This window comes from Tenrec ecaudatus, chromosome X (genome assembly GCF_050624435.1).
Source record: "Tenrec ecaudatus isolate mTenEca1 chromosome X, mTenEca1.hap1, whole genome shotgun sequence".
NCBI lineage: Eukaryota > Metazoa > Chordata > Mammalia > Afrosoricida > Tenrecidae > Tenrec > Tenrec ecaudatus.
Genome location: NC_134548.1, coordinates 130,786,922 through 130,813,658, shown reverse-complemented (window position 1 = coordinate 130,813,658; position 26,737 = coordinate 130,786,922). Strand labels below are relative to the sequence as shown.

Sequence of the window (26,737 nt, the reverse complement as noted above, 5' to 3'; positions counted from 1 at the left end):
GTTGTAGTGACCCCCCAAGCATAAACTTATTTTCATTGCTACTTCATCACTGTCATTTTGCTACTGTTATGAATTGGGTGACCCTTGTGAAAGGGTCATTTGATTCCCCAGACGGGTCGCGACCCACATGTTGAGAACCGCGGGTCTGGGGCAGGGCTTCTAGTTTATATGACACTTTCAAAGAGGAGGGTGTAGCTGCTCTGCTGATGGTCAAGCAACTTTGTCATCAGTTGCTGCCTAGTTGGTCCATGGGTTTCTGTTTCATCTGGGCTGCTGCGTTGCTCAGCATGTCTCAGAATTATCAAGAATAGTCCTGTGCCAGAATGTGACTGGGGCCTGGCAACTTCCAGGTGAAGGTGTTGACCAAGCCAGTTCCCACCGAGTCCTTTTTTGTTCATCTCCTTAGCAAATGGGCTGAAGTCCTCATTCTGTCCCTGTCAGTCCCCAGGGGGAGGTTTCCTGCTATCAGTTATGTCAGGTCTTCCCTCTGTCAAATTCCCGAAGGCATTTTTATTTATGTCCAAACATTTCTCAGTAATCGGACGTAGCAGTCCTGTATATCTTATCTCTCCTTAAAAAGAAAAGTGAGGATCAAGGGCATGCCTCCAGGGCTCCCTGGGACAGGCAGGCTCGGCAGCCTGGGGTTTGTTTGTAGGGGACAGAGGGTATGTATGGCTTTTTTGGGCCGTTGGGACGTTTTCCACTCAGAATCCAGTCTGTTGAGTATCACAAGCATTCACATTCTCATCACAGACCCTACTTAGTACTTCTTTGGACTCCAGGATCCCTGGTGGTTATGCATTGGGCTGCTAACATCAAGGTCAGCAGTTCAAAACTACCAGCCTCTCCATGGGAGAAATATGTGGCTTTCCACTTTCCTACAGAGTGACAGTCGCAGACACTCACAGGGGCAGCCCTCCCCTGTCCTATGGGCCCCTGTAGCTCTGTGTAAAATCAAGGCCAGTGAGTTGAGTAGTGCGGCCTCAGATCATTGGAGAAAAGCTGCTTGGTGGTGAGGTGCTTCCACAAGCACCACCCACAGTGGCCTCAAGGGGTCGCCTTTTGTTGTTTGTGTAACTAAGAAAACCCTAGAATCACAGAGGCATTCCAAATATGGTGTCCCGGATTGGGGTTTTTAAATTCTCAGGGGACTGCTTTTTCATCCTTCCTACTTATTTCCTTTATGTAACTCTAAGACTCAGGGAGGGACCCCATGTATTGATCGTCAGAGTTTCTGTAGTTCTAAACTGGTTTTTTTAAAAAAATTTTATTGCTACTTCATACAATTCAGTAGTTTGGTCACATCAAAGAGAGTTGTGAAGTCATTACCACAATAATTTTAGAACCCTTTCTTCTTGCCTGTACACATTGTTATTTGTGTAATTATTCTTTTAATTGTGCCAAAAATATTTTCTGGTATGACGTTTATAATAAAATGTGCCTTTAGGTAGACATTCTGGAGGAGAATACAGTTCATAACCGTAGAAAATCCAAATGGGCCCCTGAATAAACAGCAGCTTGGACCTTTTGAAAGTTCCCACTGGACTGAGGGTTTGGGGGCATGTAGTTTACATGTTTTGGCTAGGAAATGGAGGCAAAGGTTTCAAGGCACTGGATGCGAGGGATTCTGGGAAATGTCTCTAGTTTGGGCCAAAATGGTACTGGGTGTGAGGGATTCAGGGAATTGTAGTCCCTCATACTGATTTGGGCAGACCTTCTGATGGAATATTGTCAGTTTTTTCTCTAAAAAAACCCTAAACTTCCATCAGAGGGCGCTTTAAGGGGAATGGGTGCCTGAGCTTTAGTGTCAAACACAGATGATTCCCTATGGGAAGAACTCCTGTCTCAGCTTCAGGCCTTTCCTTCTTTTCGTCTGCCCTGTCCCATATGTGTACCCACTACAATGGTAATGAGTGTTTTCTTTGAAGGACATGAATTCCTCACCACAGTAGTACCTCCACGGCACTTAAAGAAAATCAAAGTTTATATGAGTACACATATTATGCAGGGCCTTGACTATGTAAACCAAACCTTCATGTAGAGCTTTAGAGTAGTTGTTAGGTAACATCAATTTGGTTCCAACCCATAGCAAACTGAATGAATGATACACTGCTTGGTCCTGCACTGTCCCCCAATTGTTCTTACGTTTGAGTACATTGTTGTAATCACTGTGTCTATCCCTCTTCGCTGCCGCTCTACTTTACCAAGCATGATGTTCATCTCTAGGGACTGATCTCACTTGGCCACACATCCAAAGTTCATCAGACAGACTCTTGCCATCCTTGCCTCTGAGGAGCATTCTGGCTGTACTTCTTCCAAGACAGATTTGTTGGTTCTTTGGCAATCCATGGCATTTTCAATATTTTACCCCAGCAGCAACCACAATTCAAATGCATTGATTCTGTCCTTCCCTGTGAGCCTTTCTTTAGTGACTAGTTACCACATCCAAAATCTCTATATCAAAGGTTCCTGACTCAAAAAAGAAGTATTAATATTTTTTTGCCACTTCAAGAAACTAATTTTTTTATTCGTTACTACTACATTTTGTTTCTGCAAGAGGTGCTTAAGAGCGATACAGTACTCTGTATCCTTGCTCTGCACCTAACCCATATCTCATTCGGACTAAAAAATATTTAAATATTCCTTGATTCATCCTCTGTACGTTGAGGCTGTATGATTGTTATACGGGATAGAACTCCAAAGAGTTATTTTCCTACTGCCCCACATTGGGTGTCATATGTCAGGGTATTCAGACCCTGACAATATCACTGGTCCATAGGCGCAATTTTATGGTGATCATATATAAAGATTATAGTAAGGATATGGAGAATAAGAGAAATAGGAGAGAGTAAAATAAAGGAGTCAGACACATTTCATGGTAGCATGCTCATCTCAGCCTCTCTTGGTGGTCCACTTGGAGATGGGAGATAAGAGAAGGAGAAAGAATATATTTCTGACCAAGGCTTATATGTATTTGGGTAGCATGCAAACCCCCCAGATTACAAGTAACCACACAAGTCTCAGGAAGGGGTTGTACCATAGGTAATACAGCAATGGGAGGGGGGTGATCTAGGGGTGTACACGCATTAGGAAGAGGAAGGATTAGGGGTACACATGTGACAAGATGGGCAGATTCTAGATTCAAGATGGCCACTTAATATTAATGGTCCTTACGTGGGCGTGACCTTTTCTCCGGGCTCTCCAGGGATATAATCACTCCTTATCAGTAGGGTGTGAGCCTCAGCTACAGTGGGATAGAGAATAGGGTCTCATTTCTCTCAAATCAGGGGTGTCAAGCTGGCAGCAGTGGCCCACAAGGTAATTTTTGTAGGCCACGATGCTCTGAAATAAAGTGAAAATAGAAAAAATTGTTATGACGAAATTAGTGCTTAGGGGAGATTGAGGCAATATCGTACTTATAATTCCCTCGTTAACCCTTTAACTACTGAAGATGAGTATACACGTGGTGCAGTGCCTTCCCTGGGGCCTGTGGACGTGTATAAAGGCGCTGACTCAGTTCTGGTGATGTTTGGAAGCGACATGTCTGCCACTCTCAGTGTCACGTCATGTAAAGAGATGCCAATAGTGAAAAGGTTAAAAAGGGCACTCGGGGCTGTGCTGTGATGAATCCTACCTAGCGGCAGCGCTAGCTAACAGTGTTAGAGGGAAGCCATTACGATTGTGCATCACGTTGGTCCACTGCCCAACATTTTGTGGTTTTTATTAGTTACTTTGTTATATTTTCCAGTCACAACATAAGAGGTAAGTGAAAACTGGTAGGAGGAAAGCGCTGGCAAGTTTCAGGTAAAAAAAGAATAAGTTTAGTTTTATAAATACATTACATAAAATGTTAAAATAAATACATAGTGTTTTAATTGTCCTATCCATATTCCTGAATCTGCACTTCAAAAAATAAATTTAACAACATTTGTAAGTGTGATGTGGCCCGAGTGAATCTTGCCTGTTGCACCCAGTGGCCTGTTTTAATTGTTTGACACCCTGCTCTAAATGGTTGACTGACTTCAGGGAGAAAATCTCCAAGCATCTCACCTCCCAGCATGTGCTAGCAAGCAGGGTCTTAGGTTTGGCATGTATTTGGGGGAGACACCCTGGGGAAAGCCTTTTTGTATCCCACATCTCAGGTCTTCCTTGTTCAGTGTGCAACTTACATATGTTATGAGGCGATTGAAAATACCAATACTCAGGTGCATCACAGTCCTCAAGTAACCTCCTTGCTTTCCCACAATTGAAAAGGGTCTTGTGCAGCAGATTTTCCCAATTTGACGTGTCATTTGATCTTTTGACAGCTGCTACCATGGGCGTTAATTGCGTATCCGCTCCACAGGGATTTCTCTTAGCAGGGATTAAGAGAAATGAACTTCACAGAGGACATCTGCCAGTGTAACCCTAAGGTCTTCCAACCTAATACAATGTTATGTGCTGGTGTCCCCTAGCCCTCTTTCTGAGGGTGAATTAGGAAGCTCCCCCTGAGCCGCTTGTCACAAGACATGTGTAAGACCAAGCAATGTATTGACAGTAAAGTGGATCCCTGTGGAATTTGAGGAAGAAGAGTCTAGGGGTTTGACAGCAAGTTTTATGGGGATTAATCTAGGCCCAAACTACATCCTTTCATTGTTCACAACTGGGGTGTTCTGCTTTGCCTCCTGATGCACGTTTGATTAGTCCTATTACCATCCCAGGCAGCAGGCAGTATAGGGACGGGTCTTCATTCCTGTTGGGGGTTGGGTTCTCAGCATCCAGTCTGACTCTTAACGAGGAACAATTGGGCAAAAACTACCCGGGTTCCCTCACAGTGGACATGTCTTCTCGTCTGCCATGGCCTATGTTAATGACTCCTGCTGCCACAGTGCCCAACTCTCTCTCTCTGGACCAGGATTCCTTAGTCCTTTCCCTGGATCCAGACAAGCCAATGTGATATGGTCAAGAAAGAAATCAAATTATTCCGCTTGACTTGAGCATTGTTTAGCTTGTGTTCCATTTCAGGGTCAGCGGTATATGTAGCAATAGAATGTAAATTTATTCATACCGATAGTCTTACACACAACGATACATACAGGAGGCTTCAAAAGTTTGTGAGGAAATTACATCTTTTAATTGGTTTTCCACACAGTTTTTATCGCCCATCACATGTGTACACACACACACACACACACACACACATCTCCTTTAAAAAGCAAAAACCTAAACCAGCTTCTTTAACATCCCAATTCCATAAACCCCACTTGAAAGGCTCAATGGCTTTGGGGCTTTGCCTTTTTACAATTTTTTTCTTTTTTGAAAATTATGAATCATTTTACTGGGTTCTCTTACCAGTCTTATAAGAATCCTTCCTTCAATTGTATGAAGCACACTTGTGCATTTGCTGCCTTCAACATTTTCTTTCTACTTGAGCCCTTGTTATCAGCTCCTCTTTTTTCCCCTCCTCCCACCCTTGTGAATCCTTGATCAATTATATATTATTTTTGTTATTTCTTGTCTTACACTGCTCGTTGTCACCCTTCACCCACCATTCTGTTACCCATCCCTCTGTGATGGGTTCCCACGCCCCCAGTCTTCCTATTCTCGCGATCTGTGCCTTTTAAAAAAAATTCCCGAAGAGGTGGAGGAAATGGCGTGGTGCACAGAGTAGCGGCTATTTGTGGGTCCACAGTGGCATCAAGTGGGAGCTTTTTGAGCCTGTGCTTGAGCCATCTTCACTTTAGGACCTAGATCTCCTCAAAGATCTCCCAATTAGAGGCTGGGGCTGCTCCTTCCCACCGTTAAAGTGAGTGGTCAAATGGTCTCTCAGAGAGCCTCAAAGTGCTCTCGGCTACACTCACACTCCCTGAGTCTCTTACTAAGGTCGACTCTGATCATCTGTGTGAGATGGTATAGTATTCAGATCACCTCCCCACTCCTCCATGGGTTTCTAACGTGGAGTTACACAGTCAAGTTGTCACTCAAGGTCCTTTTTCCCATAGGCCACTTCATAGATCCCCAATGTTTTAGTACTATATGAATCCATGCTAGGATACTCTCCTTCCTGATTGATGTTTGATCAAATACAAGAGATTAGAGTAGGACTTCAATTAAATTAACAATCCTGGAAAACCTGGTGTTGAAAGGAGAAAGGATAGAAGAAAAAAATAAAAAGAAACAAGTACTCCCCTATAGCTATACTGCCTAGAGATGGGCAGCCTTCTCTCTCTTCGCTTCTCTTTCTGTCCAGTCCAGTGTCATCAACACCAAGAGGCCCAGACCCCCAGGACTCCACTGCAGTGAACCTGTGATGGGGACACATGGCCACGTACACTCAACCCAGCCAACCAGGGATATTAATCACGCTGCTGAAAAATAAATATTTGCTTATTTTCTTCTTTTTTTTAAATGTTTCTAGATCAGCTACAAGAATAGCAATACATTTCAAATAAAAAACCACTATCTTTTAACAGTTTATCTTTTGGAAATTAAATAAATGTAATTCAGGTTGTTTTCATTAATGGGATTTTATAGGACCATCTCCTGTGAGTGAAATCTGATGGTATTTCTCCCCCAAATATTTATTTGTGACAAATATAATGTTAGACGCCTGTAGTTGATACCTTCGCTGACCCTCAAAGGGTCTAGGTAGTCTTTGCCTATTTGCTGTCCCAGTGAAGCTCCAAAGCATCAGAAAAGCATCACCCCCAAGTAGACTTTTTTAAAGATCATTTTATGAGGGGCTCTTACAGCTCTTAAAACAATCCATATGTCAATTGTCTCAAGCATGTTTGTACATATGTTGCCATCATTATTTTCTAAACATTACCTTTCTATTTGAGCACTTGGTATCAGCTTTTTTTTAAAAAAAAATCATTTTATTGGGGGCTCCTACAGCTCGTTTCACAATCCATTGTGTCAAGCACATTTGTACATTTGTTGCCATCATCATTTTCAAAACTCTACTTGAGCCCTTGGTATCAGCTCCTCATTTTCCCCCTACTTCCCCACCCTCCCTCCCTCCCGAACCCTTGATAGTTTATAAATTATTATTTTTTCATGACTTATACTGTCTAACATCTCCCTTCACCCACTTTTCTGTTGTCCTTCCCCCAGGGAGGGGGTTATATGTAGATACTTGTGATCATTTCCACCCCACCTTCCCCTTCCCCTCCTGGTATCTAGATTTGTTTAAAGACCCAATGTTTCACATCGGCAGTTGATCTCTGCAAGGGCCATTTCTGTTAGTCTGTCCATAAAGCTATACATGAAGGTACTGCCACTTTATACACTCACTGCCCCAAATACGCACACAAGTTTTGTTATGGCTGTATCAGACATGCATGTGTATGTCACTGTAGATATAGTTTTCATGCAATCAAAGAATATATCCATCATGATTTAATTATGACTAATTAAAAGTTTGTACCTCTCCCTTCTACACCTTGGCCAGAACCTTCTTAAAAGTGTGGATGAGATTTCTTTTTCCCCACCTGCCTTCAATAGGGTTCATACAGTGACTCATATCCTAAGCAAGGAACATGGGGGTAAATGAAAATGGTGCACACTTTCTTGGGAGACTCACCAGAGGGGAAAGAAGCTTGTGTGATTTGCTATCTTGGTGTAGAAGGCGTTCTATATATACCATTAGAGACTAGAAGCAACCATGGTGGTGTAGTGGTTATGCATTCCGCTGCTCAGCACAAGGTCAACAATTTGAAACCATCAGCTGCTCTGCAGGAGAAAGATGAGGATTTATATTCCCATAAAGAGGTACCAACAGGGGCAATGCTCCCTGCCCCATCAGATCTCCACGAGTTGGAATGCAGTGAGTCTAGTGTTGTCAGTAAATATCTCCAAGTGCAAAGTGAAACCTATTTGGTTGAAAAATTCTTTTAAAATGGAGAAGATGGCTACACAGTTTCTTTAGGAACCAAATAGATATCCTTGGAATTTGGGAAAATGTCTGCTGATCAGTCAGGGGAACAAGCAACACTCAGGAAGAAAGCAGCTCCTCAGTTTTTAGCTGCAGGGACGGAGATGGATTGAAGTTGCCCATTTTAAAGGAGCCCTGGTGGCATAGTGATTCTACAACCAGCCACTCAGCTGGAGAAAAGTGAGGCTTTGGAATCCCATAAAGCTTTAGTCTTTTTAGAAGAGGCAGGGTGCAGGGTAGCCAAGATGAAACACTACTTTCCTCTAGTTCCTAAATGCTTCCTACCCCCCACTATCATAAACCCAATTGTACCTTACAAATCCGGCTAGACCAGAGGATGTTCACTGGTACAGATGGGGAGGTGAAACAGGGAATCCGGGACAGATGATCCCTTCAGGACCAGTGGTAAGAGTGGCAACACCAGGAGAGTGAAGGGAAGGTCGGGGAGAAAGGGAACCGATTACAAGGATCTACATGAAAGAATCGATTCCAACAAGGATCTCTCTGTGACCACCCTGGGGGACAGACAGCAGGACAGTGGGTGACGGGAGACGTCGGACAGTGCAAGATATGAGAAAACAATCATTTATAAAGTATCAAGGGTTCATGAGGGAGGGGAGAGCAGGGAGGGAGGGGGGAAATGAGCTGATGTCAAGGGTTCAATTAGAAAGCAAATGTTTTGAGAATGATGGCGACGAATGTACAAATGTGCTGGACAAAATGGATATTTATGGATTGTGATACGTTGTACGAGCTCCCAATAAAGTGTTATAAAACAAAAGCGAGTCTCGGAAACTCACGGGGAAGAGTTCTACCCTGCCCGATAGGGTCACGGTTATGGCCATAAATTTTGAAATGTTACAGAGATGGATTTAAATTGCTGAGCTGAGATTATTAGAGAGAGGTCATTTCGGGTTTTTAACTACCCACATTTTACATACTCATATACCGTTTCCTCCTTTGGCAATCAGCAAGAAATGCCACATTTCCCATTGGTCCCAAACATCGCGGCTATCGAGGCCACGCCTCCACCACGCCCCCCATAAGTCGGCCATCAAGGGTTAAATTGTCCGGGTTCCTGACAAATTCTGTGGGTTTCACTCAGACCAACTTTGGAGGTGGCACGGTTAATCACTAATGTTTTCTAAATATATCACGGGCGTTATCCTGAAGTTAGCGCTGAGAAGGTGGGGTGGTGACCGGGAATCCAACCCATCCTCAAAAAAAGATTCCGCCTGATGGCAGTGTTGACTTACAAATGGCAGTCACTCGACTGCGCACTGCCTCCCCCTCCGCCCGTTCAGTTTCAAAAAAAGCGTGCACCAGGCCCAATGGCTGACTAGGGTTTCAAGTGGAATTTACTACGTAGGAGTGTTGCCAGGAAATGTGTTCTTTTCGTTTTCTGAATTTTTTTCATAGGTTTTAAAAAACATGAAAACAGATGTCTGTTTATGAGGGTCCTTTATGTCTATATGCACGAATATCAGTATGAACACGTTTACGCACTCATTCTGATCTTAGCGTAGTAATTAAAGAGTTGGGCTCATCATAGCAAGGTCAGCAACTGGAAACTCCCAGCTACTCCGTGTCTTTGAACATCACAGGGACAGTCCTGCTCTGTCCTCTAGGTCGCTGTGAGTCAGCATTGACTTGAAGGCAGTGACTTTGTTTAGTTTGTTTTTGAGCTAAGATTAAATTATCCTTTGTGTTCGCGTTGGGCTGCATGTGCATAGTTAGCCATTGGAACCGCCAGCGGCTCTGGGGAAGGAAGGCTTTCTACTCCTCTAGTCAGGGAAACCGAGAGGGGCAGTTTTACTCTGTCCTATAGGGTTTCGCTATGAGTTGGTATTGGCTCCATGGCCGTGAGTGAGTGAGTGAGTGAGTGAGTTTACCTTAGCTTTGAAGCATTTACAAAACCCTAACATTTCAGGAATCATCACTAGACTGGGTCTCATGGAAACAGTGCATACTTTCATTAGAGACGAGAGAAAATCAGCTTATGTACTTGTGGGTCTGGGCATGAGACTTGTTCTAGTGTATGCTCAGCAGTAAGAATCAAAGGAGCCTCGGCAGCACAGCAGTAAAGCGCTCGACTGCTTGCTGAAAGGTCTGTGGTCTAAATCCACCCGTTGCTCCGAGGGAGGACAGAAATGGTGCTCTGTTCCAATGCAGACTGCTACTCGGTCAGACCAGGTCCCTGTGAGAGGGCATCAACTGGAGGGTACAGAACAAAAACATCAAACTAATTGATACATGAATATTAGTATGAGTACATGTGTATGTGTGTTTGCCTTTCCTGTTTCTATTAAGACCTCTATGTCAGAGTTCCATGTTTGCATTTATCCCGATTTTTGTCCACAGTGTAGTGTTATAATCTTGGGGGAAGATGTTAAATTTCATAAAAAAGTGATTCAGTGTGAATATCGACAAGGACAATGATCCAAGAGCTGGGGCTCAGAGAGGAAGCTTTGGGCCTCCACTTCATGCACCTAACATCCACCCTGCCTCCCACAATTCATATTGGGTATGATTTTGTCTGGGTCTTAGATGCCTAGCACCTGATCCCATCAAAACTTCATGATCACACAGGCTGGCGTGCTTCCATGTGGGCTTTGCTGCTTCTGAGCTAGACAACCGTTTGTTTATCTTCAGGCCTTTAAGACCCCATCAGCTTTCTTCATGTTTGCTTATGCACCCATTTTGTCTTCAGCAATCGTGTCAGGAAGGAGAACATCACAGAGGGTCGGATAGTTAGAACAAAGTGTTCTTGTGTTGAGGGAGTACTTGAGTCGAGGCCCAATGTCCTTCTGCAGCCTTAATTCTTAACATATGGATCTAAGTACATAGTTGTATTCCCCTCTCGTTATATATACCTTTACATATGTACATGCCTGTACTTAGGCCTCCATAAATGTCCTTTGCCTCATGGTTCTTTCCTCTATTTCCTTACCTCCTCTTGTCGCACTATCCTGTTCAGCCTTCATTTGGGTTTCAGTGATTCTTCTTTGTTATATCATCGTAGCTTGTGGTGGGTCCGGCTCTATGGTCTTCTCTGTGCGATGTCTGCTCTGAGCAGGAACATCGTCCTCGGGGCTTGGTGGGCCAGGATGTCCTCCCCTCCCTCTCCATTCCTTTTTGTTTCTCCCGTGTGCTCTAACCACACGTACCCCTTTCCCTAAGCTGGGTGCCAAGGGTGTGTCCAGAAGCTTGGGCAATACTCCCTTCACATTACCAGGGATATTACCGCCTTAGGGTCCTTAAAAATATTTTTAGTCATTCTTGGGCCCACTTGGAGGTCAGTCCTCCTCGTTTTCTACCAACAGATATGCTCTCCCAGATGTGTGTGCTTCCTTTTCCCTCTCTTTACTTGAGTTTCCCATTGGCAACCCTCATCCCTCTGATAGGGATGGCTCCCTGTCCAGGGAGGAGGGGAGACCTCATCATAACTTTACATGGCAGCCACTATCTGGTCAATGTTCCCCCCCCCATCCCTTGACTATCTGATCCCAGCTGACATGACGACCCCTCCGCCAAAATGACCTTTGCAATACATACCAAGAGAGGATGGTGCATGGTTCATTGGCACCAGTCAGGCTCTCTGCCAGGTTGTCTGGCCTTCTTGGATACCACACTGAATGCCATGTAAGCCTGAGCTTTTTTTCTGTCCCGTTGCTTGCCCCTACAGCAGTGGACTCACAATATTTGTCCTTGTGTTAGTCTAGATAGACACTAAAGAAACAAATCTACAGAAACTCATATGTGTATGGGGGAGGATTTTCTATAAAAGGTAAGTGTACATTAAGCATCCCAACCTACCCAGTCCAAGCTCATAAGTCCGACATTAACCCATATGTCTAACACCAATCTATAAAGTCCTCCTCAAACTCGCAAAATACATGCAATAATGCCGAATGGTGGAGGAAAGCTGAATTAGTGAGTGTATAAGCATTTCAGTGCTGGCAGGGTTCTCCATGTGGCTGCTCCAGCATCAAGGGCTGCATCAGGCTAGGTCCATGTGGCTTCTCAGAGATGTCTCACAGGAAGTGAGCCTTGCTAGCTGAAGCAAAGAACTAGCTAAGTCAGTCACACAGTGGTTTGACCATCAGAGAACAAGAGACCAGAAAACCAGAAGGGCGAGGCTCCAGAGCCATTGATATCTCTACCCTTCAGTTCATCTCACGTGTTTATTGGCCAGGTTGGCACAATAAACCTTAGCTAGCCACAGTACTTTTGTGATTGACTAACTACATTCTGCATAATGTTTTCCAGAACCCTCCATGTCATGAGGTGTTTCATGGTTTTGTTGTTTTTTAGGGATGCATAGTATTCCATTGTGTGTATATACACCAGAGGGTTTTCATTTTTAATCCACGCTTCTGATGGGAATTTAGGCTGTTTCTAACTTCTTGCTATTGTGAACTGTGCTGCAATGAACATGAGGAAGCATTTATCTGTTAATGATCTGTTCATTTTTCCAAGATGGCAATGGTCTTTGCTTGATAGTAAGGCTGTTCAAGACTCGTGTCTGTGCCTAGAGCGGATCTGTCAGTGGCTCATCCTGACGAGATTCTCTGCAGATGGGTTTGGGGTTCCCACCATCATCTAAAGCCCTCCACAAATTGGGTGTTCATCATTTTAGCTCTGATGCTTTTCTCCTCGCTATATTCGACTTTTCTGTCATCCTTGGATCCCACAAGCTGGTGTGCTTGTTCTGTGTGGACCTAGTTGACTCCTCACTTAGATGGCAGCTTGTTTAAATACCAGCCTTTAAGGACCCAGATACTATTCCAATTGATAGGTGGGTACCATCTGCTTTCTTCACCACACTTTGCTGTAGCACTCTTATCTTAAGTAATCATTTCATGAAGGTGAATATTGAGCCAGGGCCATGTTATCAGAAATAACTTTTCTGATTGGGGATAGAGTTCAGTGGGGTCCATAATCCAGAGGCTTGTCCCTGGCATATTCGTTACTCAGGTTTATTTTGGCACTCGTATTATGACAAATTCAAGTCCTCTTAAGACCAACTACCCCAAACAACAGTGACAAACCAACTAACAGAAAAGAAGGGACAAACAAACAGAAACAAGCAAACTAAATGCAGGAAAACAAAACCTCCATAGAAACAGAAAAGTAAACCATTATCAATCATCTCCCTAGTGCATAAGGCAATTGTACTTGTAACATCATCAATTTTCCAGTGACACATCACTCTGGACATTGTAGGTCTGAGGAGTCTATGCGAGGACAGTTCCACTGTGAGCTGCAACCCATGTATTTGTTGCTCCACACAGTTCAGTCTTCCACTCGATTGAGTTCTATTTACTGTAAGCATGGGAGTTTATGCCAGGTGGAAACTTCCTGGGTCAATTCTTCTAAGTTCAACGCCCTACCCAATAATGCACTTTTTGGGGTCGTTGGTTGGAGAACTCTGTAAATGTGTAGGAGGTTGAGTTGTTCAATTGTGTTTTTCATTTCTAGAGTTTTTTTTTTAATTAAGTTTCTTGTTGATCTAGCTTTCCTTGAGTGGAGTATTGAAGTCTCCTACTATTATCGTTGAACTGGTGATTTGAAGGGTGTTTTGACTGGGTGCATATATATTTTTATTATGGTTATATCTTCCTGATCTATTGATACCTTGAGCATTATGTAATGCCAATTCTTGTCTTTCATTATGACCTGTAGTTTGAAGTCTATTTTGTTGGAGATTAAAATTGCCACCCTTGCTTCTTTCATTGCCATTAGATTTATAAATTTTTCACCGTTGCTTGACTCTCAGTTTATTTTTGTCTGTGAGTTTAATGCAGTGGTTCTCAACCTGTGGGTTGTGACCCCTTTGAGGGCCGAATGACCCTTCCACAGGGGTCGCCTAAGACCATTGGAATACACATATTTCTGATGGTCTTAGGAACTGAGACAAGGTTCCTCTATCTGTCTCCAAGTGGTTCCCCCCACATGCAGATACACCCTCATATGCATACCCGTCACATCGCACAAACCCCATCACATAAAATCTGTACAAATTCAGGTGTATGTGACAGGGTTGGTGCCATAATATACTTATGTGGGCTGGTCACACGTGTAGAGAGCCGCTACAGTGTAGAGAGCAGCTCCTGCGTAGAAAGCAGCTGCTGTGTTGAAAGTTGCTACTCTGTTAAAATCAGGTAGTGTGTTGAAAGCAGCAGTATTGGAGGTAAAAGGACACTTCATGAATTATAATTACTGGGTAAATATAAAATCATGTACTGTAGAATCATCAAATACTGCATAGATAGATAGATAGATCTTTATCTGGATGCTGATTGGTCTTTTTATATTCTGCTGTGGTTGATGTGAATACTCCCCCTTGTGATATAACAGGTATGTAAAAAACAACAGAGAATGGTAAAGCATGGAAAACTTTAATGAACTGTATTGACTGAACTATGCCATGTATCACCTTTTGTATTATTAACGTTATTGTTCTATATTATAGTCACTAGCAAACCATCCCATGACAATGGATCAGGTAAAGAAGGTTAAGAAAACATAGTGAGATTTTTTTACCGTACGTTTTACCTCAATAATCACAGCAGGAATTGAGAAACTGCAATGTGTTATTTGTTGTGAAGTTCTATCAGCCGAATCTATGAAGCCAAACAAACTAAAACGCCATTTTTATAGCAAGCATCTGAGATTTGCTGGCAAAGATATCAACTATTTTAGAAGCACATCTGATGGACTCAGGAAAGCCAGACCTGACCCTGGTGGCAAGAACCACAAACAAAACGTAGCAGCCGTTGACGCTTCCTATTTGGTGGCATTTGGAATCGCCAGAGCTATGAAACCGCACACCATTGCTGAGGATTTACTGTTGCCAGCAGCCAAAGGCATTGTTCGAGTTATGGTCGGAGACCAATTTGTTGCGAAATTGAGTGCAATTTCCTTATCTAACGACACTGTTCGCAGAAGAACAGATGACATGTTTGCTGATATTCTTGATCAGGTAATCCAGGAAATTAAGTCTGCTCCACTTCCAATATTTAGCATCCAGCTTGAGGAACCAACAGACGTTGCAAGCTGTTCAGAGTTACTGGTTTCCGTGAGGTATATTAATGATGGCGAATTCAAAGGTGAGTGTCTTTTTTGCACACCTCTTGAAATGATAACTACTGCACGTGATGTATTTGACATAGTTGGTTCATTTCTGAAAGAGCACAAGTTCTCTTGGGAAAAGGTTTGTGGTGTTTGCACGGATAATGCTCCAGCTATGCTTGAATGTTGATCTGGATTCCAACGTTTGGTACTGAAGGACTCACCAAAAATCATTGGAACTCACCATATGATTCATCGGCAGATGTTAGCAACGAAGACGCTGCTATGAGAGTTACTAGAAGTAATGAAAACCATCATAAATTCTGTCAATTTTGTAAAGGTAAGCACTTCAAACAGTCGACTGTTTGCCCAACTGTGCAATGAGTTGGATGTGCCAACCAATGCTCTGTTATTTCACACTGAAGTGAGATGGTTGTTGAGAGGAAAAATTTTAAAACTTTTTTTTTGAGTTTCATGATGAACTCAAACTGTTTTTTAATCAGAAAGCATTCAAAGCACTTTTCAGAATAAAAGTGAACTGCAGAAAATAGTTAAATGAATGAGTTAAATGTATCACCGCAAGGACCAAATGCCTCCATTTGTCCGAAAAGATTCAATCATTCCAAGATTCCAAATGAAACTTCACCTTTGGCCAAAAAAAATTGGATGAAAATAAGTTTTTATGTTGCCTACCTTATCTGCTTTCTTTGAGGAGCATGACATTGAACCAGCCAAAAGGACTATGATGATAATTTATGCGAAAGAACATGTGCACATGCTTGCAGACAACATTTCATCATGCTTTCCAAATCTACCTGACACCCCCTTTGCAATTGCCAGAAGCCCATTCACAGTCAAAGTTGAAGATGTTCCTAAGACAGCAAAGAGTTCATTGAATTTATTAATAGCGATGCAGTGAGAACCGATTTCTCTACAGTTCCAGTTGCAAACTTCTGGATCAAGTGTTTGCAGTCATATCCTGTTCTGTCTGAGACTGTGTTACGCCTTCTCCCATTTCCAACTGCATACCTTTGTGAAATAGGGTTTTCCAGTTTGTTGGTTATGGAGCCTTAATACAGAAGTAGACTTGTTGTGGAAGAGGATCTTCATTGTGCTCTTGCAAAGACTGCCCCTAGATTGTCTGATCTAGTGAGAAAGAAGGCATCTCGACCTTGGCACTGAAGTTGCCTTTTTATGCATACTGTCGCAAAATGTAGCAATGTGGTGTACGGTTGTTATATTAACATTGTTACCCATGCTACACAATGCTTCAAGACAAAATTTCATTTATTTGTAATTAGAAATAAAAATTTCACAATATGTAATTACATATATTGTTTGTGATTAATCACTATGTTTTAATTATGTGCAGTTTGTAGCAATGAAAATATATCCTGCATATCATATATTTACATTGCACTTCATAATAGCAACATTATAGTTATGAGATAGCAATTAAAAGAATTTTCTGGTTGGGGGGTCACCACAGCATGAGGAACTGTATTAAAGGGTCACACCATTAGGAAGGTTGAGAACCACTGACCTAGAACAAAATCAGGTTGGGTCAAAAGGAAAATCAACTGACCAATTATCAAGTCCATCCAGCATAACCAAGATTACAAAGATCTCTATATGATAGTATAAAGCTGTTGGAGACTCTTGCCTGCGGCCAGAGTGGATCTGCCAGTGGCTCTAATGTGACTAGGTACTCTCCAGATGGGTTTTGGGATCCCACGGCATTCCATAGCCGCCTATAGATCATGTGTTCATACTTTAAGCTCTGGAAGTTTCTCTTTGATTAATTTCATTGTTGGCATCTTGGACCCCACAAGCTGGTGTGCTTCTACCCTGTGGGCTTAATTGACTCCTAGCTTAGAATAGAAGCTTTGTTGGAATACAAGCCTTGAAGACCCCAGACACTATTCTCATTGATAGGCAAGCACCATATGCTTTCTTCACCACAGTTTGCTGTAGCACCCTTCTCTTCAGTGATCATTTCATGAAGGTGAGTATTGAGCAGAGCCGTGTTATCAGAACTAACTGTTCTTGGATTGAGGCTAGAATTAAATTGGAGCCCAGAACCTATTTGCTTGTTCACAGGTTATATACGACTTTAGCAGACATATTAATATTTTATGACAAAACCAAAACATCATCAATCATCCCCCTGAGGTATAAGGTAATTGCATGGATATCATCAAGAATTTATCCAATGGCATAGAATTTAAGGCACTGTTGAGAAAAGGAAATTATGTGAGTATAGTCCATCTGTGAACCAATATCCATGAGTTACTGCTTTGTACAGATTGAACTATTACTTGATTGAGCTGTTGACATTGTACGTGAGGATTGATGCTAGTGGAAAATCCCTGCAATATTTCTTACAAGGGAAGATTCTTCCCTTTCAGATGACTGCATATTAATTAATGTAAGGAGAGCATTGAAATAGTAAGTATATGTTGTTTCTAGGTCTCCATTCATTGGAAGCCCACAAAGACAGGGATATTAACCAAGGTCCAGCAGTCGCCACATTTCACAATCTTGGGCTAGCCATCATTTGGTTCTTCTCCCATTGGGGAATTCAGTCTTAAGAACAAGAGCTACAGGTAGTTTCGAGGCAGGGCCCAGTTTGTTCATTCGGGCATCTGCGTTGAACTCTTCTGGCGTGGTTCTTGGGGGGATGCCATGCTCCGGGTGAGGCCAGCGTCCGAGGTCACCATAGTTAGTGCTCACGAATTCGGGTTTCTGTCTCTGCAATTCTCTTGCCGCTCTCTTATAGGATTTTGTAATTCTGTTAGTGTAGTGTTGGACTTTTGTGGTTATGTTTAGTGTTTCTTCTAAGTGAGGGTCTGACTTCTTCTATTCTTTCATTTCTCCTCTCAAACTCTTTCTTCACTGTTGATTGAGTGTAAGCATTATTCTTTGACATTCTTTTTCTGGTGATTCCATAGCCCGTTAAATTGCAGGCATTTCTTTAGTCTGCGTGTACGTTGGTTATTTGTGTCTCTTTTATTTTGTGTGTGTCTGTGGATTTATATCTTCTGTTGTTTCCTTGCCACCTTGGTGTGGCTGATAGGCAGGTGGGGTTGTGTGGGGGTAGTTAAGTGTGTTAGATCTTGTGTGTGTGTGGGGAGTGGTGGCAGACACTTTGGATTAAGTGCCTGGGGGAGGGTGTTAGTTCTAAGTGTTAGCTTCCACTAACCTTTTTCCTTTTTTATGTTTAAAAATCAGTTTTATTATCAATGATTCAAAGCTAGATATACTATCATTTACATGATTTGACTCCCCTACAGTTATAAAAATAGGCAAGAAATATCTTTATAAAATCATTATTCACCTGTGTAAATGTGTATCATTCCCTTGCTCTGTGTGTGTGTGTGTTACTTTTACCGGGGGCTCTTACATCTCATCACAATCCACACATTCATCCAGTGTGTCGAGCACATTTGCACATATGCCGCCATCATCATTTTCAAAGCATTTTCTTCCCACTTAAGACCCTGATATCAGCTCCCCATTTCCACTAAACTTTTGCAGCCTCCTTTGTATGTATGTCTCTGTGTATGTATATCAGTATGAATATATTTATATTCTATTGCTAATATCTATTTCTAACCCATAAGTCATTATCCCTTGATAATAGGTACCCAGATTCACACAGACAGATACATGGGTCTTCTTGGGAAGGGTTTTAGTTTTTCCTTGTTGCCTAAGTCAAAAAAAAATCTTGATTTCTTTATATTTTAAAAAATGTATTAAAAGATCATTTTATGGGGGCTCTTACAACTCTTATAACAATCCATACGTCAATTGTCTCAAGCATATTTGTATATATGTTGCCATCATTATTTTCTAGACATTTGCTTTCTATTGAGCCCTTGGTATTAGCTCCTCTTCCACCCTTGGTGACCCCTTGATAAATTATTAATATTTTAATATCTTACACTGATCACTGTCTCCCTTCCCTCACAGTTTATGTTGCCCCCCCCCCAGGGGCGGTGTGTGGTTTTGTGTTGATCATTGCAATTGGTTTGCATTTTCTCCCCTCCCTTCCCCACCCTCCCACTACCCTTCTGGCATTGCTACGCCCACTATTTCTTATTGGTGGTCCAGGTCCTAGCGTTTCCCTAGTCTCATAGCTGCTGCCACTAAGAATTGAAAATGAAGCGTTGATGCCGCACTGGACTGAGCGGATTACCGGAACAAAATGAAAACACAGGACACAGCAGCAACACGTTTAACAAAACAAACTTTATTAGCAAAGTTCTTGCTCTGGGAAGAGAATGGGTACCTTATCATAGGAGGGCGCTATTAGCAAACAGTTCATAAGTCTTTATACCTTACTTTCCGAGGAGAACGGGGCGGTGTTCCTGATGATTGACAGCAAAGGTAATCTTACAACCAGTTTTCTTCTGCGCATGCGCCTACCCACAATGCATTCTGTTATGTAAATATACAGGGGGGGGTGTATCTGAAAAAAGCAAGGCTCTAGGATATAGCTGCATCCGCGCCAGAATGGAAAAGCCCCTTTGTGGTCTAGATCAGTTTTAGATGCGAAGTGTGCACCATCCATCAGCCTCTTCCTTATCATTAGACGGTAGTTCATCTAATTTGATCATGTTTCTTATCAGAGGATAACTTGAATAGAAAGTCCTCATCCTGCTGTGACTTTCTACTAGACATCCGGACCTTGTTGGCTTTTCTGGATTCATTGAGTTACTTCCTCCGAGGCATGCGCGCTGCAGCCTTGTCTCAGAAAGAGAGGGTGGGTACTGTTGTAGCTGGGACCATTAGCAGAGACTACACCAGGTCAGAAGAAGACAGGATAATACCCGATTCAATTGCAGGAGATCCCAGTAGTTATTCCTGTGTATACTGTGGATTAGAGGGCGCCTTAGCCCATCCAAAGAAAACATGATTAAAAAAAAAAAAAAGAAAACATGGCCATTGAGTACGAGCCTCCACTTTCTACGCTTTGTCTTGAAACACCTTAGAGCGGAAAATAGATTTCATTATTGTTATGACACACTAAGGACTGTCATATCATGCCTCATGGCTGGGTGTGTGTATGTCTTACTCTTTTTCATATCATGCCCAGAAACAACATGGCGGATCTATGGGGTATCAAAACAGGTTCCACTTGATGGCAGTATTGTACCAGAAATGAGTCCACGCCTTTCCCTGGATCTTCTCCCTCCGCCCTTTGCCATTAAAAAAAAATCGACCAACCAGTGTCTGCTATGAGCCATCTTGTCCAAGTTGCGGAAGTAAGTTCCCATCCACTGTGCTTGCAAGGTCTTCCTTCCAGGATCAGAGGAAGTACCATATTTTCTTTCTGATGTGGAGGAATTAGGCTTCACAGTAGGAGCTTTGGTGGCTAATGGTTATACATAAGCTACCAGCCATTCTGCAGGAGAAAGATGGGGCTTTCTAGGCCCATAAAGAGTTACAGTCTGGAAGCAAACACGGACAATTGAACTAGATGGGAGTAAGGGTTTTATAGGTGGAGTCATGGGACTTAAACTTTTCCATAGCTGCATCCTTTGAGGGCTAATTTCCCTGAGACCTTCAGAATGCTAATGACCCTGACTCCACACTGCTTATCAGGGAACATTCACTCTTGTGCTTTCTTACACCTCACTGAAAAGCCAGGAGGCCTGTAAGAGAAATCCAGAGGGGCACCACGGTTACCATGGTATAAAAGGTAAAGGGAAACTCTTAGCATCAGAGGGCCCGATCTTCTCACTTGACAGCCCCAGGGTTGTACACATAGGTCAGGACCGGGCCCTTGCCATACCAGGGATGACATGATCCCAGGCCTAGCAGCAGTCCAGAACACCAAGCTGGTTCTTTATGGTTGCCTAGATTCCAGTCAGGCTTGGAGAGTCCAAGTCCCCCTTCACAACTTGCTAATGAGCTGTTTCCAATGGTTGCAACTCATCACTATCTATTTCTCTTTCTGATCACAAGGAAGGCCCACCTACTATCGAAGCACAAGCAAAAGCCATGCACACTGCTGGAGGAGAAAAGGAACAGCATATGGAATCACCTAGATGGAAGACACACCCCACCCCCTTCACGGGCCACAACAAGGAAGGACAACTCAATTGAAATGAAGCCTGCGTCATAAGCTACCCAGAACCCTTTAATATCTGTTGTCTCCTTGCATACTGCAAAGACCTGGAAGACCACTGTGGTGTGGGGATAATCAACTGAGAGACACATCATCTTCTGGAGCCACTGGGTCAAGGTATGTGCCCCACACTTGGAAGTCAGTCATTGTCAAGTGTTTGATTTCCCATTGAGACAATGGTGAGGAGGCCACTGTATCCTATATGGCAGTTTGATAATCTGTTGCAATGGTCACAGTTTTATAATCTGTTGCAATGGTCACATAGAACTCACAGACAGTACTCATGAGGGCATGGATTAGGGAAGGTAACAGGTTACCACAAGCCAGGATCCCAAAGCACTAGGGATACAGTTACTGGCTCACAGTAATGCCTCTCTTCAGCCAACAGCCAAGTCTTTCTCTAATTCTCAGCCTCTCCGCCACGTGGTCCCTTGACCTCGGGGGCCCAGGAAGCCAGCCCGCTGCTCTGCCTCAGAGTCCCATCTTTCAGCAGTGCTCCTTGGTCGGTCTGTGTCTTGGCTTGGCTCCTTTGCTCTGTCCCATGGTCTCTGCTACAGCCTCTGGTGCCTCCAACACTTCACACAGCGATCTCGAACTGCTGGTGCTCCATTGGTGGCTCTTCTTCCTTGATGGCTCTGAAGTCTCTCTTTCTCCTTCTGAAATGGCTTTCATCCACAGAAGACTGGTTTTGCAGCAGGCGGGCTGTTTCTCTTCCCAAGGGAACAAAGGGTGGTGACTTGGTTGACACCCTGCAGTAAGGTGGACACTCAGAACTTATCCCTCCTTAATCTTATAAATTCGCATAAACAGAGAATTCCCTTCAAAGCTGGGCTATAAGCGTAGGCATCGACGCTAACATTGACAACATATCACACTAGAGATGATGGAGAGACGAGCCCTTTCAACTGACTACATCGCACCTACTCTTTGGCCTCCCGCTGAATGACATGGTTCTGCACAGTCTCTAAAGTGGGCCATACTTCGGTTCTCGGCTTTGCACGAGAAATAATTGACACCGAAGCCCATTTTGTGATCCATTTGAGTTTTTATGAAGGATGGCAGAAGTCTTACAATCTCAAAAGAGTACACGCTATTTCAGGGAACCGTGTCAAGCTGCGCGGAAACCACCCTGGGGTTTACAAGTAAACATGAGCAACCTAGTGGAATAGCGCACCCAAACATGTGGCACTGGGGGAGGGGTCCCAGGGGCCTAAAGTTTGAGAGAGAAAGGACAAGAGGCCACAGAGGCCTGGGAGTAGGGCAAGAAAGAGTGCTAGGGGGAAGAACCTAAAAGGAAGAAGCAGTGGGTCCCAAAATAGCCTGGAGCAGGCTGTAGGGGCACACCCAGGCTGCCTCACCCTCTGACCTCCTCTGACCAGGAGCTGGGTAAAGAGGGAGCTGCCTTCCCTCCTTCAGGGTATTGCAGACCTCGGGCTAGGGCGGCTGGTTGGTGGTATTGGTTGACCCCATAGGCTGTGTTGAGCCCGCCTGGGTGATGTCATGGGTCTGGGCCTAGTTTGGACCGCCCAGGTGTACCTCCCACCAGGCTGCGGGCTTGAATTGGAGCATGCTGTTAGGGTGTCCTCATAGATATTTAATGTTTGCCTGATTCCCTTCCAACCTCCTCTCGGAGGCCTGCGCAGCCATGGAGGGACATCCCCTGCCCCTAATCTGGCTGCCTAACTGTTCCACTGGTTTGGAAACTCACCTGGACGTTTACACACTTGGTCAGTAAACATGGTCTACGTTCCCTGAGACCTAGTGATAGGCTTGTCCTAGGAGCACACCAGGAAGATCATGCTCAGGACCATGGAGTGGTGGCTAGTTCCCTGGGACTTGGTCAGGAAGAGAATGATATTCAAAATGTTCTTCTCCCCATAGGACAACTTTTCAAACTGTGTCGAATGTCATGTGCACACAAGTGGGAGTGACTGTCGTTGAAAGTAGCTTAGGATTATCCCACCAGCTTGCCACCTGACCTAAGAGACAACTGCTAGAGAGAGCAGGGAGTATGGCCCCAGGCTGATTCTACAAGTAGATGTTTGAGGTGGAAAGAAAGGAATGATGGCAGTCTCCAGGACTATGCAGCTCTCTGCTGGCATGGCTGAGGGAGGTGCAGGGTAGTGGGAGCAAACACTCAAGAAACCTCAAGTCAACACTGCTGACCTTCTGGGAGGCTCCCCCGGCCCATGAAGAGCTCTGACTTGAGCAGGAGCTCGAGAGCAGGGGAGCCAGGAGTGAATGGATGTGAACCGCCTTCCTCCAGATTGCACCCCAAGCTCCCATGGCTGCTCAGGGACAGTAGCCTGAGTGGGGAGATCTGTCAATGGAGCTGCCTGGCCATCTGTCCTGCTTATGATGGGTCCAGGAGCACTCAGGACAGGCCCCTGACAAGACCCATGGAACCTGGACCGGGACACTGCAGCTGGGCGCCTTCAACATTGGTTCATTCTGGTCAGGGCCATGGAGGTCTGGACTCTGTCTTGGGTTCTCTATCCTCCTCGGATCCCTGGTAGCTGGCTGGACATGCTCCCGGTCTCATCCTTGAGATGAACAGAGGAGTGGCCATCTGTACTCTGGTGCTTCGCATGGTCTTTAACCAAGGTTCTCTAAGGTCCAAGGACGGCTACCCAACTCCTGCTCTGGGCCTGCCTGCTGAATGCACAAATTGCCCACAACCCAGGGCTGAGGGAACTTCTCTGGCTTGCAGTACTCTCTTGCAAACATGGCCGCCACCAAAGCCTGAGCCTTGGCTTCCTATGATGACCTGTCAGCCAACATGGCTGCCTGGCTCCTTCTTACCCACTGCTGTTTCACCTTTCACACATTCCAGTCACACTTGCTCCATGGCGCAGGATGCATTGCATCTGCAGGACCCTGTGTTCAATTACTCTGGCGAGGGAGGAGGGTGGTCCCAACTTACTGTCTTCCCATATGCTCAACAGATACAACATGGCGGGTCTCCAGGCCGCCAAACACCTACCACTGGATGGCAGTATTGTATCAGAAATGACCCTATGCGCTTCCCCAGAACGACTCTCTCTGCCCTTTGTCACTAAAAAAAAAATCACCAACCAGAGTCTGCCCCTTTTAAGCCTAGAACCTCCCCATCTTGTCCACATTTGGGGTTCCAGCTCCCACTCCGTGCTGAATCTTTTAAGCCCTTTTCCCTGAAGGAAGATATTAGATTTCCTTCCTTCCTGATGGGGGGTGGGGGTGGGGCAGGTTGAATACACCCACACCTAGCACCCCCTTGCTCCAGCTTGGTCCTGGAGGCCACTGAGTACTAGGCTTGATCCCTGCAAGCTGCTTTTGGGGACAAGGTGAACTAAAAGCCTGACTCTGGGGTACCTTCATCAGCTTGTACAAGCAGAACCGCGTAGCCTGAAACCTAACCTACCCCTTACTATGGAACTTACTCTCACCCTTGTCTGCTGTCCCTAAAGCAGGGATCCTTACTCTGTCCTATAGGGCAACTGTGAGTCGAAATCAACTCGGCCGAATGGATTTGCTTGTTTGTTTTTTGTTTAGTATCATGTATTCCTAAGAGTGTTTGTATATATCTATACATATCCCCTGGGTGGTGACACAAACAAGTTTTACTTGGTACCTAACCTCGAAGTTTAGCACTGTGAATGCACCTTAAAAAAAAGGGGGCGTGGGTATGGTCATGAGTTTCTTTACTTATTATAGCCAAGAACACCCTGCGAGGCATTTCATCTCTGTAGCACAGGGGTTGCTAAGCATCAGAATTCACCCCAGGGTGAGCAATTTTATTTTGGTCGATCTTATAGGGTTTTTATAAGTCTGCATCGACTCCATGGCATTGCGTTTGGTCTTTGGTTTCGTGGGCCTGTGACATGAACAAGGGTGTATTAGTGGCAGTGCGAGGGCTTTGTGATCCTTCATGAGTGATATTAAAGCTGCATAGCAGGTGCCCCCTTCCCCCCACCCCCCCAAAGAGGCACCCATGACTACTAGGCTCACCAAGTTCCCAAAGGGGGTTGTGGTGCGAACTGTGTTTCAGAGAACACAGAGAGATGCATTCCATCTTAATGGACCAGAAAAATCTACACACCTTCCCCTAGGACCTCACCCTTTGCCAGAGGAAGGGGTGTGGTGGGTGGGTGGGGGGACCATCTGGTTTCCAGATACCTAACTCTGGAAGCCTGACCGTCTTGTATATTTTCAGGGCTCCAGCTCTAACATCTTGTACTAAATCTTGCTACCCTCTATATGGGGAGGAAACAGGGTTCCTTCCTTCCTAAAGGGGAAAATTTATTCCATACTCAGGCATCCTGTGGGTGGGTGGATCGAACCAAACCAAACTCATTGCCATTGAGTCAATTCCAACTCATAATGAGCCTATAGGGCAGTGTAGAACTGTGCCTGTGGGTTTCTGAGACTCACATTTTATAGGAACAGAGTCCCATCTTTCTCCTCAGGAATGGCTGTTGGTTTTGAACAGCTGCCCTTGTGGTTATCAGCCCAATGGCTAACCACTGCGCTCCCAGGGCTCCCAGATAGATTTCAAGCCATCAGATAATCATCCTTAGCACGCCTGATTGGCCGAGACCTCAGGAAAGGAACTGCATCCCTGTACAGAGTTCCAACCAGCCTGTCTCCAAGGGAACACTCCACTTGTGCTTTCTTAACACTTCAGTGAGAAGCCAGTTTCCTATATATTTCAACTTTTTCCTCTTTTGGAAAGTCCATTCCTCTAATTCAGGGAGACTGTCAAGAGTCAGATCTTGGGGAACCAGATCCACCGCTATTTCCTTTCCTAATATCTTTCCTAAGAGGCCTGGTGGCCTAGCGCATCTGCTGCGCTCCTCACTGCAAGCTCGGCAGTCCAACGCCACCAGCTTCTCTGCAGGGGGAAGATGAGGCCATCTGCTCCCATAAAGATTTATAGCCTCAAAAACCCAAAGAGGCATTTCTATTCTGTCCTAGGAGTTGGATTCAACGCGATGGCAGTGGGTTATCGCTTTCCTTTGGGAAGCACAATTATCAATTTAGAGTTGGAAATGAATAGCATTCTCTCTCCTGTCTTTCCTGTCTACTTTTCTCAGCATCAAAGTTGGACAGACACCATTTTGCTTTGCCAATGTGATAGTGGGAGGAAACTGTGTACACTCTACTTAAACAAGTAACGATATATGTCTTTGGTCTGCTGAAAAAGATTTGCTGCTTTAGAAAAGGAAGAAGCTACTACTGGATAACTTATGAGAATAACAACAGTCTGGGAATACATCATGATGGGAATTTCAACCTTTTGGAAATCACATGAATAAAATTTAAGGCTATTTCAATGAATTGAATGTTACAGAACCAAACAAAAAGCAACTCACTGCCATTGAGTCCATTCTGAAGCCTAGTGACCCTAAAGGGCAAAGTAGACTGCGCCATAGGTTTTCCAAGACTATGTTTAAGTGGCACTTTGAATAGAGAAGACTGAAGAATAATCGATGGATTTGAATTATACTAGCTAAGAATATCAAAGTACCATGGACTGCCAGAGGAACAAACCAATCTGTCTTGGAAGACGTGCAGCCAGATTAATTCTTAGAGGCAAGGAAGCGGAGCCATACTTTGGGCATGTTGTCGGGAGAGAC

The 26,737-nt window shown here is 44.2% G+C and overlaps 1 long non-coding RNA gene across 18 annotated transcripts in view; it reads left to right on the top strand.

Annotated features, from left to right (window-relative positions):
• LOC142434924 (uncharacterized) overlaps window positions 1–26,737 on the top strand; it is a 76,444-nt gene that overhangs the window by 23,849 nt on the left and 25,858 nt on the right. For all 18 annotated transcript variants that reach the window (XR_012781192.1, XR_012781190.1, XR_012781186.1 and 15 more), the window contains one exon: window positions 20,960–21,239. This is a non-coding gene — a long non-coding RNA (uncharacterized LOC142434924). The remainder of the gene's footprint in view (window positions 1–20,959; window positions 21,240–26,737) is intronic.